The 13305-nt window shown below is 44.1% G+C and overlaps 1 protein-coding gene across 2 annotated transcripts in view; it reads right to left on the reverse strand.

Moving 5' to 3' along the window:
- CAMK1D (calcium/calmodulin dependent protein kinase ID) overlaps nt 1-13305 on the reverse strand; it is a 394014-nt gene that overhangs the window by 237791 nt on the left and 142918 nt on the right. The gene's annotated exons all lie outside the window — the stretch shown is intronic.

Genomic DNA, 13305 nt, shown 5'->3' on the forward strand with positions numbered 1-13305 from the left:
AACCAAACGTCTTTATGCAAAAAGTAAACAGAGGCAAGGGTGACCGCTTGCAAAGGGACAGGGGGATGTCCATGTGGGTGTGGCCACCTCCCCCTGTCAACTGCCTCTCTGAGAACAGCCAAGCAGTGATAACTCAAGAGTCACAGGAATGCTCCAAGAAGGTTCCTGCAGAAAAGACTGCACCCATCTGAAGCTGTCAGCACCCCCAACCTCAAGCAGACAAGAGGATAACATTCAAACGTCTACATTCCTCCCAGGCCCTTTCAGTCACAAGAAAATTTCAGAGCACTTCACAAATCTGCAATTAATTCTCACAGATAGGTAAAAGTATAATTAATGTGTACAACGTGTGGTATTGACATGGGTTAATTAATTGGCAGGGCTGTGCATGGCTGCAGTGAGCAGCTTATTTCTCTTTCAAGTCAAACAAACAAAAACAAACATGATGCCCTGAGTCAGGGAGACTTTCCTGCCTGAAAACATAAATCTTTCTCTGTGAGGTCAGGGCCCCAGACTGAAAATATAACCAGAACATCCAGGCCCAGAGATTACCTATCTCCCGAGAGGTGGTCCATGAGCGCCAGAGGCTGCCTCTTCCCTCCACCTGCCACCTTCTCTATTTCCAGCAGAAAACCTCTGGGTGCCACTCTCGGGAGGGGGCACAACTTCCCTAATGACTCAAAACAAAAACAGACACCTTCACTGTCTGCTGCGGATCTCAGTAACATGGGTTTTGTGCAGGCCACAGAAAGTCACTGAGTCATTCTTGGTCTCCAGACTTTCAGGAGCAACTCCTGTTTCCTTTGAGAGACACTAAACACAGCTGCTAAACAATTATGATCAGACACAAGCTCTCCTGCATCAAAAGAAGCCACTTGAAGGACCAATGTCATCCCAACACTGGTGCCTTGGGGCCTTTGTTCTTCAGTCAACCTCCAAGAGATGCCTAAGCAATGGATGAATGGATAAAGAAGATGGGGTACATATACACAATGGAGCACTGTTCAGCCATAAAAAAGAACAAAATAATGCCATTCGCAGCAACATAGGTGGACCTGGAGATCATCATACTGAGTGAAGTAAGTCAGACTGAGAAAGACTCGCACCATGTGATACTACTTAGTGTGAAATCTGAAAAAAATGCACAAATGAACCTATTACAAAACAGAAAGAGTCATAGATGTAGAAAACTTATGGTTACCAAGGGGGAAATGGGGGCATGGGAAAAACTGGGAGATTGGGATTGACACATATACACTACTATATAAAACAGATAAAGACCTTCTGCATAACACAGGGAACTCTACTCAGTACTCTGTCACGGCCTATATGGGGAAAGAATCCAAAGAAGAGTGTATACAGGTATATGCTTAACCGATTCACTCTGCTGTATACCTGAAATTAACACCACACTGTAAATCAACTGAACTCCAATAAAAATTAATTTTAAAAAAAAACAACAACAGATGCCTAGGCAAGAGCGGACTTTTCTCTCCCCATCCTGTGCCACCTGACGGGGATAGGTATCTGTCCCAGAGCAAAGACATACTGATAGGCAGATTTTAAATCCTTTCCAGCGGGAGGAATTCACAACTGAGTGCAATTAACTGTGAGTCTTCGGGGCAAGTGTTCCTCCCGAACCCCAACTCTTGAGAGAGGAGTCTGTCTTCCAGGCCTGCATCTAATTATAGAAAGCCGAGAGACAGAAGATCGGTAGTCCACGAAAGACCCAAATGGCATATGTCAGAGCAAAGATCTGCCCACGATCTCAGGCCAGGTCACAGTCTCCCCCACCCTCCACATGCCTGGCATACACAGACACCTTCTCGACTCAGCCAGAACAGCAATTATGAAACGGAAATACATAAAAACCCAGGGCAGATTTATCAGAGTGATATATGGTACTAGACATTCCCAGTGGCATCTGGTCACTGCCAATGGCTTTTGTCCAAAAAAGCCAGTTCGTAACAACTTGAGGGAATCCTCCACCCAGCAGCTGCTCTTCCTGCTCATGTGTGTCTGGGGATGAACTGAGGTGAATTCTCCTCCCAGTGAGGGCTCCTAGGCAGAAGGAATGTGAAGGGTTATGGACTCGCTCCCAGGAAAAGGGGGCTGGGAGGGATTGGGATTGACACTCATATACTACTGATACTATATGTAAAGCAGATAGCTAAGGGGAACCTGCTGTGCAGCACAGAGAACTCTTCTCAGTGGTCTGTGGTGGCCTAAATGGGGAGGAAATTCAGACCAGAGGGGATGTATGTACACATGTGTGTGCTAAGTCACTTCAGTCATGTCCGACTCTGCAACCCCATGGAGTATAGCCTGCCAGGCTCCTCTGTCCACGGAATTCTCCAGGAAAGAATACTGAAGTGAGTTGCCATGCCCTCCTCCAGGGGATCTTCCCGACTCAGGGATGGAACCCATGTCTTACGTCTCCTGCATTGACAGGTGGGTTCTTTACCACTAGCGCCAGCTGGGAAACCCATGTATATGTACAGCTGTACAGCAGAAACTAACACAGCATTGTAAAGGAACTATCCTCTAATAAAAATTAATTCTTAAAAAATGGTTACATTGGAAAAATTTGATAAGCCTTTTCACTCATTACCTCTCTAAAGGAGAAAGAAGTTATATGAATAACTGGAGGTACTGGATGTTACGTACCACTTGACATTTACAAAGTGCTTTGGCCCATTTCAATGAATCCAATTCATTCGGCAACCCAAGAAGTGCACAGGAAGTTACTGTCCTCTGTTTTGCAGAGGAAGATACTGAGGCCCAGGCGAGAAAGGTCAGAAAAGAAAACACAGGTTTCCTAACTTTTCCCAGGTCCTTTTCAAGACACTCTGCTGGGCTGCTAGCAGGGAGCCTGCCCCACAAGAGGGGCAGGTGGCAGGAAGGGAGTCCTCCCGCCCCGAGGGTGCAAACCCATCTCGTGGCCTCGCTGAGCCAAACGGTGTGCATCTATCCAGCTTTAAGCTTTCCAAAGACAGAGCTCACTGGTCTTCAGGGGATATAAGGTAAGCATAAACTGCTATTGTTCCTACAATAAACATAAATCACTGGAAGATACTTTCCCGTTCCAAGAAAGCTAATTAAAAATATCAGAAGCTCATGAATGAAGAGTGGGGGCACTTTCAGTGTAATTACACAACAAAGTCAGGCATGTGTCTGCTTGTGTGCAGTAGAGGAGAAGGAGAGGGAGAGAGGCAGAGAGAGGAAGGCTGGGAAGGGGCTGGTCACGGGGAGGAAGACAGCAAGAAAAATTATCTGAGAGCCAGAAAGTCTCCAGACAACCCAGGGAAATAAATTCCTAAGAACGCAAGTAGGGACTGAGAGTTACCAAGTTACACAAAATACAGGGAGGTCAGAGCAGGTCGCACTCCATAGCTGTAAGATACAAGGGCTGGGCATTTCATACTGGGCCGGAGAGCCTTCCAGCCAGACTGAGCCACACCTGAAGCTTGAACTGGCGGTCTGTGCGGGGGCTGCTCCTGCCTGGCACCCCCCTGTCCTCCCTCCGTGATCTGACTCCTCCCTTTGTCACCCCTTGACTAGAACCAGGAGGGCTGGCCACTGGAAGGTGGCAGGGGTCGACCAAATGCTAAACCCAGGGCTCTCCTGCTGCTCATCCTATCAGTCTCTTGTGTGACCTCTGACGGCGGTAGCCTCCTTCCTAAAACTCCCTCCTTCCTGGTTCTACGACAGCTCTCTCCTCCCATCTGTACATCCAGCTCCTCTCATTGCCACCTGTTCCTCCTCTTATCAAATGTCAGCGATCCCCTAAGTCCCATCCTCAGCCCAGCCTTCATCCTATTCTGTGCCCTCCCCCGGAAAACCTGGGGGTGTTTCCTGTTTCCACACCACTACCCATCTCCTCATGGTCCCCTAAACTTGATCTAAATTGTAACCTCCCTCATCTCATCTCGTGTGCAAATCTCATCTTTCCAGCTGCCTACTAGGGCCCTAGTATCTTCTTCCCCAAACTTCTATCACTTATACCCACTCTTATTTCTGTAGATCCAGGAAATCAGCCTAGAACTCAACCTCATTCCTTTCCACTTCCACCACCAAGTAGATCCAGGTTTTCACTAACAAGACTCTCAGACGACCATCTGTCTTTCCATCCCTACACCACTGCTTTGAGTTCCAGTTGTTCCATTCAGGACTCTCTCCTGGCTCCTCTGGCCTCAGCAAGCCTACTCCCCACCACTATCTTCTACCTACTCCTGGAATTATTTTTCCAAAGCAAAGATCTGATTATGTGACTACCCTACTTAAAACACTGAGGCTTCAAGCCTACACAGGATAAAGTTTAAACTCCTTTGCAAGTTTCCATGGCATTCAACGGGCCTCCTGGTGGCTCAGACGGTAAAGAATCTGCCTGCAATGCAGGAGATCTAGGTTTGATCTCTGAGTTGGAAGATCACCCGGAAAAGGAAATGGCAACCCACTCCAGAATTCCTGCCTGGAGAAGTATATGCACAGAGGAGCCTGGAGGGCTACAGTCCACGGGGTTACAAAGAGTCGGACACGACTGAGTGACCAACGCTTTCACTTCCATGACATTCAAAGCTCTCCCCAGTTTGACCCCAACCTGCAAGCTCCTCCACCACCAAGCCATCCTCCCCAGCAAAAACGTGCCCCACCATGCACACATCATCTCCACTCAACCACAAAGGTCAGCTGGCATTTCCCAAATACACCCATGCCCTTTCACACCACTTGAGGTAGGTTCCAGTCCACCCACTTCCTTTCTTTCGTGAATACCATTCCTTTTTCTTTCTGCTTGGCAAAACTCTGTTTCTACGGGAATGGCACCCCACTCCAGTACTCTTGCCTGGGAAATCCCATGGATGGAGGAGCCTGGTAGGCTACAGTCCATGGGGTCGTGAAGATTCGGACAGGACTGAGCAACTTCACTTTCACTTTTCACTTTCTGCACTGGAGAAGCAAATGGCAACCCACCCCAGTGTTCTTGCCTAGAGAATCCCAGGGACGGGGGAGCCTGGTGGGCTGCCGTCTCTGGGGTCACACAGAGTCGGACACGACTGACATGACTTGGCAGTAGCAGCAGTTGATATATTTCCTTATCTTTGAAGGCTTTCTTAATTGTCTTCCCCTCAGACAGAATGAGGCCGTCATTCTGAGGCTCACACACTTGACTCGTACCTCTACTGCCTTATGCACACATGCCATTTGCGGCCTTTTTGTGTGCTTGCCTATATGCGAGCAGAACCCCAAGCTGTTCTCGTCTGTGTCTCCACTCCTAACAATGTTTGGCACTAAACGACGTCCAGGGCAGTTTGATGATCACCATTACCTGAGGCTCTCCTCGGATTCTCCCCTTTGCTGCAGATGGACCAAGTAAATGATGTTCTCCAATGACCTTCCGCTCAGTGTAGGGGAAAAATACTGTTCCTTTCCTCCTTTATAATGTGGTCCTCTGAGTTTCTATGCAAGCCTATGCAGAAAGATCCTCAAAGGCTTCTCTCGAAGCATAAAAATTCTTTGCACCTTTCCAGATATATTTTAAACTGTATGCCTATGTACCTGAATGCTTAAATCATATTCTACAGTTGAATAATCCTGAGGTCACTAATTTGTGAATTTATGGCATGATATTTCTCCCCATAAATCATTATCTTGATTACAGAAGTAAAATTTGTTAGGAAAATGGAGAGGGCAGATTTTTAGATAGGTAAAGGACTTTAGGAAACGCATAATCATGGGGGAAATTAAAATCCCAGGGACTTGAAAATGGTATTTCTTCAAGTTGTGACAAGATATTTCTTTGAGTTTCAAAGAAAACTATTCTATTTTTTAAAAACACACCACATTTCCAATTAAATTAAATCTTTATGATGAATTACTGAAAAGGTCAAAGAAAAAAATTCTTCGTGAAGTGCTAAATATTTTCATCTCCTGAAGATAAGCTGCACAAATTACAAAAGCTGAATCTTTCCCCCTTTTCTTCCACATTTCAAAGCAAATCACATCATTACCCGGAGGGACACCTTACTCTGATTGTAAGCCAGGCACATTGGAGAAAATAAACAATCTTTCGAGAGCTGAATTTCCAAGACTCGAGGGAAATGTCCTATTTTCTATGTTGACTAAAGAATTCCTCTTGCTTCTAACTTCACAAATAATGGCTCTGAAAAACACTGCTTTGTTTTTGCTTTATCTAGTTAGTTGTAAGAATGGAACCCTGGTGTTGTAATGAGAACTATCCACGCCATAGACTATAAAGACCATAAAGTTCAATCAGTGATTGGCACCCAATCCTCTATGAGTGAAATGATTCCCAACTCCCAACTGACTAATGGAAAAACAAGCAAAGAAGTGGGTCAGGTTCCAGAAGGTCCTTATATTCTTGAGCTCCCTAGAAAAGCAGCACAAAATCCATGTGCATCAAGGATACCTTGCTTTCAATCGACACTTAAGGGTTTTGTGAATCACACTTAGACATTTACCTTCCAGGTGTTAAAGAAAACTCCTAGGGCCATTCAGAGCACCTTACCTCCAGATGTGCTGCAATATATTGAGACTAGAACTCAGAGCAAAGCCACACCCACAGATTCACTGGATAACACAACTGCTCACTATCAATTCTGATCATAAAAAGTAAACACAAGAATCTATAAGGAGGAGGGATAAATTAGGAATATGGGATAACAGATATATACCACTACATATAAAGTAGATAAACAAGGATTTACTGTATAGCACAGGGAACTATATTCAATATCTTGTAATAATCTATAATGGAAAATCTATAATGAAATACATACGCACATATATATGGACAGCTGAATCACTTTGCTGTACACTTGAAACGAACACAATATTTTAAACCAACTATACTTTAATTTTTTAAAAAGAGGATCTCTGGACTCTGCTTTCTCGATTTCTATGATCTATAATCTGAAGTTGTTAAGAAAAAATATCAGGTAGTGCCTAAGAAGAAGAGCTGATGTGCCGGCTCTCCTAAGTGCACATAATGTTAAAATAAACTCTTTTCACAAACAAGAGCAACTGCATCACAAAATATACAAACATTTAGTCTCTGACTACCTGCTATGACTTGTATATTTTCGGTGCTCCCCACATGTCCATATGACTGAACTGGGGAAACCTCTAACAGACACCACTGATTTTTAAGCAAAATCAGGAATTCCAGGGCTGTCTTTCTGATGCCGAGAGTACACTAAAGTGGCCACTCGATAAAATTATATCCATCTCAAATTAGACCAAGAAATAATCAGATGCTGCTGAAATGATCTGCCCTATTAGTTCAGAGCCAGCTATTACTTGTCCATTGAGTTTTCAAGCTTCTGAATCATTCTACATGCAAATCAGATTGGCTGTGTTATTATCTTTATTAACACCATCACCTCTAGCCCACTGCCACTACTAAAATGTGCAACTGGACAGACAGATGTTACCCCAGGCTCTGGACCATAAGTCTAAAATATTCTTTTCCACTAAGCCTACTGTTTTTCCCAGTGTCAGGCCAGGACAATATTAAGGGCTGATGGGAAAGAAAAGAAAAAAAAATCTAAACAGTAGAAATGAAGTTGGTAATATTTGGCTTGAGACAGCAGAGAAACAAACAGGTGCCTTTGAGAACTCTTGTTCCAGAGCAGAATCAATTCTTAAAATAGGAAAACCTGTGTGCTCACCCCACTGGTTGTCTTACTGACCCCAGAGAATCCAAATGGATAATAACAGTAGTGGAGTCAGATGGTCTCAGTGTCTAAACTCTGCAGGCAAAAATTAGGCAATTTTAGAAGTGCCAATAACTCTTTCTGTAGAATCCTCACTTAAATATCTTCACTAATTCATATGCCACGCACGACACTGTATGCTAATTCAGTCCAGTGACCTAAAGACAGGCGTGCCCGATATGAATAAAGCTCTGACAAGCAAGCAGAGACAGAAGTCTTAATTCAACAACAAATATGTGTGCATGAAAACTGGCATCTCTTCATTAATAGATATAACATCTATTACTTTAAGTGTGTTTCCGCAATCCCTCCATTTGACAATTACATAGTACTCATCTGAGCAACTGAACTGAACTGACAGTTCACAGTGACGCTTCAGCTAGAAGTAATACAAACTTCCTTTTTTCAAGAAAAAAAAAGTATAACAAGCCCTCATTAATTTTGACCTGTGTCTCACCAGCCAGCTCACATAAGAGACATTTTCTTAACTTTAGTAAGGAAGACTCCCATTAAAAGTAGCTATTCTTTTTCACCCAGAAATACCCTCTTCTTCAACTGGCAAATTCCACAATGACTAGCCCCCAGATTCTAAAACAGCTTCAAGAGCCATGACAGAAATGTTCTTAAAACATTCATCCGATTAGTGTGATTGTTGCCCAGATCAATTCTCATTCCAAGTACATCCCACATCTAAAACCACCGGAGCAGGCGATGGCGACACTCGTCACAGGGAAAGCTGCAAAACAGCACTGTCCTGCGGGTGACAACTTGGGTTTCTTAAGGTTTTTCTTGGTGCTAAATCTTTCCAGCTAACTGCTTCACTGATCCAAATGCAGAAGAGAAATAAATTCCAAACGAATGCCTCCTGCTGTATTTTAAAGAACATACTTCATTTAATAGCACAGCTTTCCCCTTCACTTCTCTGCTGTGGTCCCACGTCTTCTCTCTGCTCTTCTCCAGTCACTTGTGAAAGGCTGATTTGGAACTCGAGTGAGTCAGTCATTTTTTCCTCAGCACATCCGCAGGGAGCATTCATGGAAGCCTGGTTTTTGGAGGTGATGGCGGAATAAAAGATTCCGTTCTTCTGGGATTACAGAATCTCCCTGTAGCCATGGCTAAAGGGCCGGCAACACTGAAAGGCACACAGGGCATCCCTGCGGGTCACACATGCCTTTGCTTCAAGAGCGCCTTTTACTTGGGTGATGGGCCTGCAGCCTTCATAGATCTCCTCTTTGGCCAAGATTCTCCAGACAGAGGTGGCTCTTCAGAATGCCCGACCCTTGCTCACTCCCATTTCTCATGGCGGGCTAACCAGACCTCGTGTACATTCATGTCCCCCTGCTAAGAAGATCCAGCATCCCCAGTGCCAAATCCATAGGCTTCGGAGGGACTGGGAACAGGTGTGGGCAAAACCATAACCCCGAAGCCAGGAGAGACATTTATGGTTAACCCAGCTGGCCATGCCTCATACGGTCATTTTTACTCATTGGTAGGCTTGTATGTGAAACCCTCTTTCAAGCTTCTTTGAATTCTTGCTCAGGGCCGATGCAATAATAGGTAACTTCAAGGGAAATGCCCTTGAGCTCCATGACAACCAAACTTACACAACAAGGTACCCTTTCATTAGTCTTTCAAGCTCCCCCATTAAAAATATATATAGAGAGAGTCCTTATTGGCATAATAATTACTACATTAAAAAGACATTTGGTTGTATCTATAGAAAGAAAACAGGAGGCCTAATAAAACTTGGTTAAAAAAAATCAATATAAGTTTGAAGCAGCAAAGCACTGTAAATATCCTAAATATCATCAAACCTCAGAGATATTGCAGCTTTCGGTTTGAGACCACCAAAATAAAGCAAATATCACAAAAAAGTCACATGAATTCTTTGTTTCTCAGTGCGTATAAAAGTTACGCTTATGCTACAGTCTATTAGGTATACAACAGCATTACATCTAAAAAAGCAATGCACATACCTTAATTTTAAAATATTCATTGATATGGGATGGGAGGTGGGAGGGGGGGTTCAGGATTGGGAACTCATGTACACCTGTGGCGGATTCATGTCAATGTATGGCAAAACCAATACAGTATTGTAAAGTAAAATAAAGTAAAAATAAAAATTAAAAATAAATAAATAAATAAAATATTCATTGCTGAAAAGTGCTAACATCTGAGCCTTCAGTAAGTTGTTGTCTTTTTGCAATAGTGACATCAAACATCACTGATCACAGGTCACCATCACAAACACTCTAATAGTTCAAAAGTTTGAAACATCATGAGAATTGCCAAAATGTGTCACAGAGACATGAACTGGGCCAATGTTGTTAGAAAAATGGCACCAACAAAGTTTGCTCAATGCAGGGTTGCCCCAAACCTCCCACTCAGTAGAAAATGCAGTGAAACACAATAAAGTGAAGCAAAACAAAATGAAGTCTGCTTGTGTCCAGCAACAGGAAACTGACTGAGTAAATTACAGCCTAAAAATACACGGAACTATTATGCAGTCATTTAAAACAGTTAAGCAGACTTACATGGGCTAATATGGAATTGTACCCAAGATACATTGTTAAGTGAAAAAATAAATGTGCAGAGCAGTGTCTTTTGTGTTATTGTTTGCATCACACACACACACACACACACACACACAATTTATGAGAAGACAGACAAGAAGCAAGTAACACTATTTCTTCCAGAGAGAGTCCTAAGAATGAGGCTTGCTGGAAGACTTCCTTCCCATCCATTTTACTAAGCACCCAGTCTATGTACATGCATGTTTTTCTATTAAAAGCTTTTTAATGAGGTAGAGAAAAATTTGGAAAAAGACAGAGAATAATCAGTAACTATCTATGCAAAATGACTACCCAGCTAGTTAAAGGCTTACACTAGAAGTCTAGTTGGATTAACCAACTAGCTATATGTTATTGACAAAACATCAGCAACAATCCCATTACAGAGCCAAGTTCACGCTTGTGCTGGGTGGATAACCCATCTGTCCAAATTGGGTTGGTATGAACTAGTGACTCAGCCTCTCAACCTGTCTCACAATAGCCCGAACACCTTCACCAATGCAGAAATTCAATGGGTTTTTTGAAGAAAAACCTCTTCTTCACAGAGATCATTCATACATAACACTAGGAAACTCATGCTAGGGCAAGAGAAATTTGAAACAGGCCCTGAAGGATGAGTGTGTTTCAACAGACAGAAACATCAGGGAAACAGAGGAAAGTCAAGAAAGACTAGTGGACAAAAGCAGAACAGTGTGGCCGATGTCACACGCGAGAGAAGAGTGGGAGGAGGGTAATTTACCAGGAGGAGACAAGGCTAAGAAATGCTATCTGTGCTCATGTGCGAGTAAAGCTACAAAACACACCCTCTCTGTTCACAGCACTGCAGCAGCCTTTGGTAGACAGAACAGTGTCCCCCTAAAGACGACCATGCTCTAATCCCTGGGGCCTGTGGATATTAGCTTCACGGCAAAAGGGACTTGGCATCTGTGATGAGGTTATGGGATTTAAAATGGGGAGAGTACCCTGGATTATCTGGGTGGCTCAGTGTAATGACAACGGCCCTTACAAGTGGGAGGCAGGAAGGTCAGAATCAGAGAAGGACATGGGGTTCCAGAAGCGGCAGTCAGGGGGCTTCCCTGGTGGTCCAGTGGTTAAGACTCCACGCTCCCGGTGCAGGGGGCCTGTGTCGAATCTCTGGTCAGGGAACTAGAGCCCACATGCATGCATGCTCCAAGTAAGACTCGGGGGGCAGGGAGGGAGAGTGGGAGATGAGAAGGGGGCGGAGAGAGAGAGAGAGGTGGGGGGGGGGGAGAGAGAGGAAGGAGCAATGGTTGGAGTGATGCGAAAGTGGCTGCGAGCTGAGGAACAGAGGCAGCCTCTAGAAGCTAGGAAAGACAAAGGTGTTCCCCAAGGCCCTCCAGAAGGAACAGAGCCCTGCAGTTTCTCGGCTTTAGCCCTGTAATACCCACTTCAGAGCTTCTGACCAGAACTGGTAAGTCACTAGGTCTGTGGTAATCTGTCATAGCAGCAATAGGAAATGAATACAAATCTCCAGTATTCGCATTTATCCCCATTTTACAGACGGGAACACTGAACTCATCAAGGTCCAAGAACTTGCCCAAATCTCAAATCAAGGACTGGAGGAGACAGGATTCAAACCCAGGTGTAAGGATGGGAGAGAAAGCAGCTGCTGGACAGGCAACTTGCAGGCACACTGTCAATATCATGAATGTCAGACGGAAGCGTGTCACTTCATGCAGCGGGTAGTCAGAAGGCGTGAAGTTCTGAACAAACAAGGGAAATGAACAGAGCCGACTGACATTCTCAACCCAGTCCAAGGCATCATAGGTACTCTTGCGTGTCTTTTCTCATCATTCTGAATGCAAACAGAGATGGGTCCTCCCTGTCACAGTGATATGATATGGCTTTACCCTGCAGGACATTCATTGATGGCAAACATTTCCCTATTTGTAGCCCTGAATGGTATAAAAATTTTCACGAGGAAAATTCCCTTCTCTTTCTTTTTTACTTTAGTGATTGTTCATAATTGGCTGCATTGCCCTACATTAAGCTGATGAAATGTTTCGCACATCTTCCCATCATTGAGCTGCATGTTGAACAGGCTGGAGATAGAACCTGGATGCAGGCTATTCTGCACTTCCTTATAGGTGCAAAGTTTCAGCCCAGAGAACAATGTTCTTCCCCTAAAAAGATCGGTTATTGTGACAAGAATGAAGCTTCCCTAACCTAGATTATCACCAACCACCACCACCATCAACATCATCATCTATACTGATCACTAAAGAACAGTGAAAAGTGAAAGTGAAGTCGCTCAGTCGTGTCCAAATCTGCAACCCCATGGACTGTAGCCCACCAGGCTCCTCTGTCTCTGGGATTCTCCAGGCTAGAATACTGGAGTGGGTTGCCATTTTCTTCTCCAGGAGATCTTCCCAACCCAGGGATTTTACCCAGGTCTCTCGCATTGTAGGCGGACACTTTACCATCTGAGCCACCAGGGAAGTCCATTGCTTACTAAAACCTTATTAAAAGCTTACTTTGAAAACTCTTTGCCAACAGTTTTCTAATTCTACCAATACCCTGTGTGACTGCATCATATCCATGTGACAACTGACAAAACAAAAGTTCCAAGAGCTTCAAACTTCTGCTAATCAGTTAATCAATTGACAGTCAAACTCTGGTTTGATGCCAAAGCCATGCTTTTTCATTTATAAAACTATGCCACCTCCTCAGGTAGAGTTCATTTCATACTTCATGAAGGGTAAAGAAGAGTGGGTGGGGTGCAGAGGTTTTCCTCACTCTATTTCATTCCCGAATTGTCCAAATTCTCACCCATACTGTGTCAATGGCGATCTGCTTCTAATGGGTAAATTCACTTCTTAACCTGTGAACAGAACCCCAGGAACCTTGGTTTTCTGACACTGTTTGTCCATTTAAATCCCAAGGAGCTGAGGCACAAAGCTCTCCTTCCCACCTCCAGGAACCCACACGCTGCAGGAGGAGGGTGGGTGAATTTTTAATTTGGACTTTCTGTCAATGTTCCT

The sequence above is a fragment of the Oryx dammah genome, unplaced genomic scaffold, assembly GCF_014754425.2.
Source record: "Oryx dammah isolate SB20612 unplaced genomic scaffold, SCBI_Odam_1.1 HiC_scaffold_10, whole genome shotgun sequence".
Classification (NCBI taxonomy): Eukaryota; Metazoa; Chordata; class Mammalia; order Artiodactyla; family Bovidae; genus Oryx; species Oryx dammah.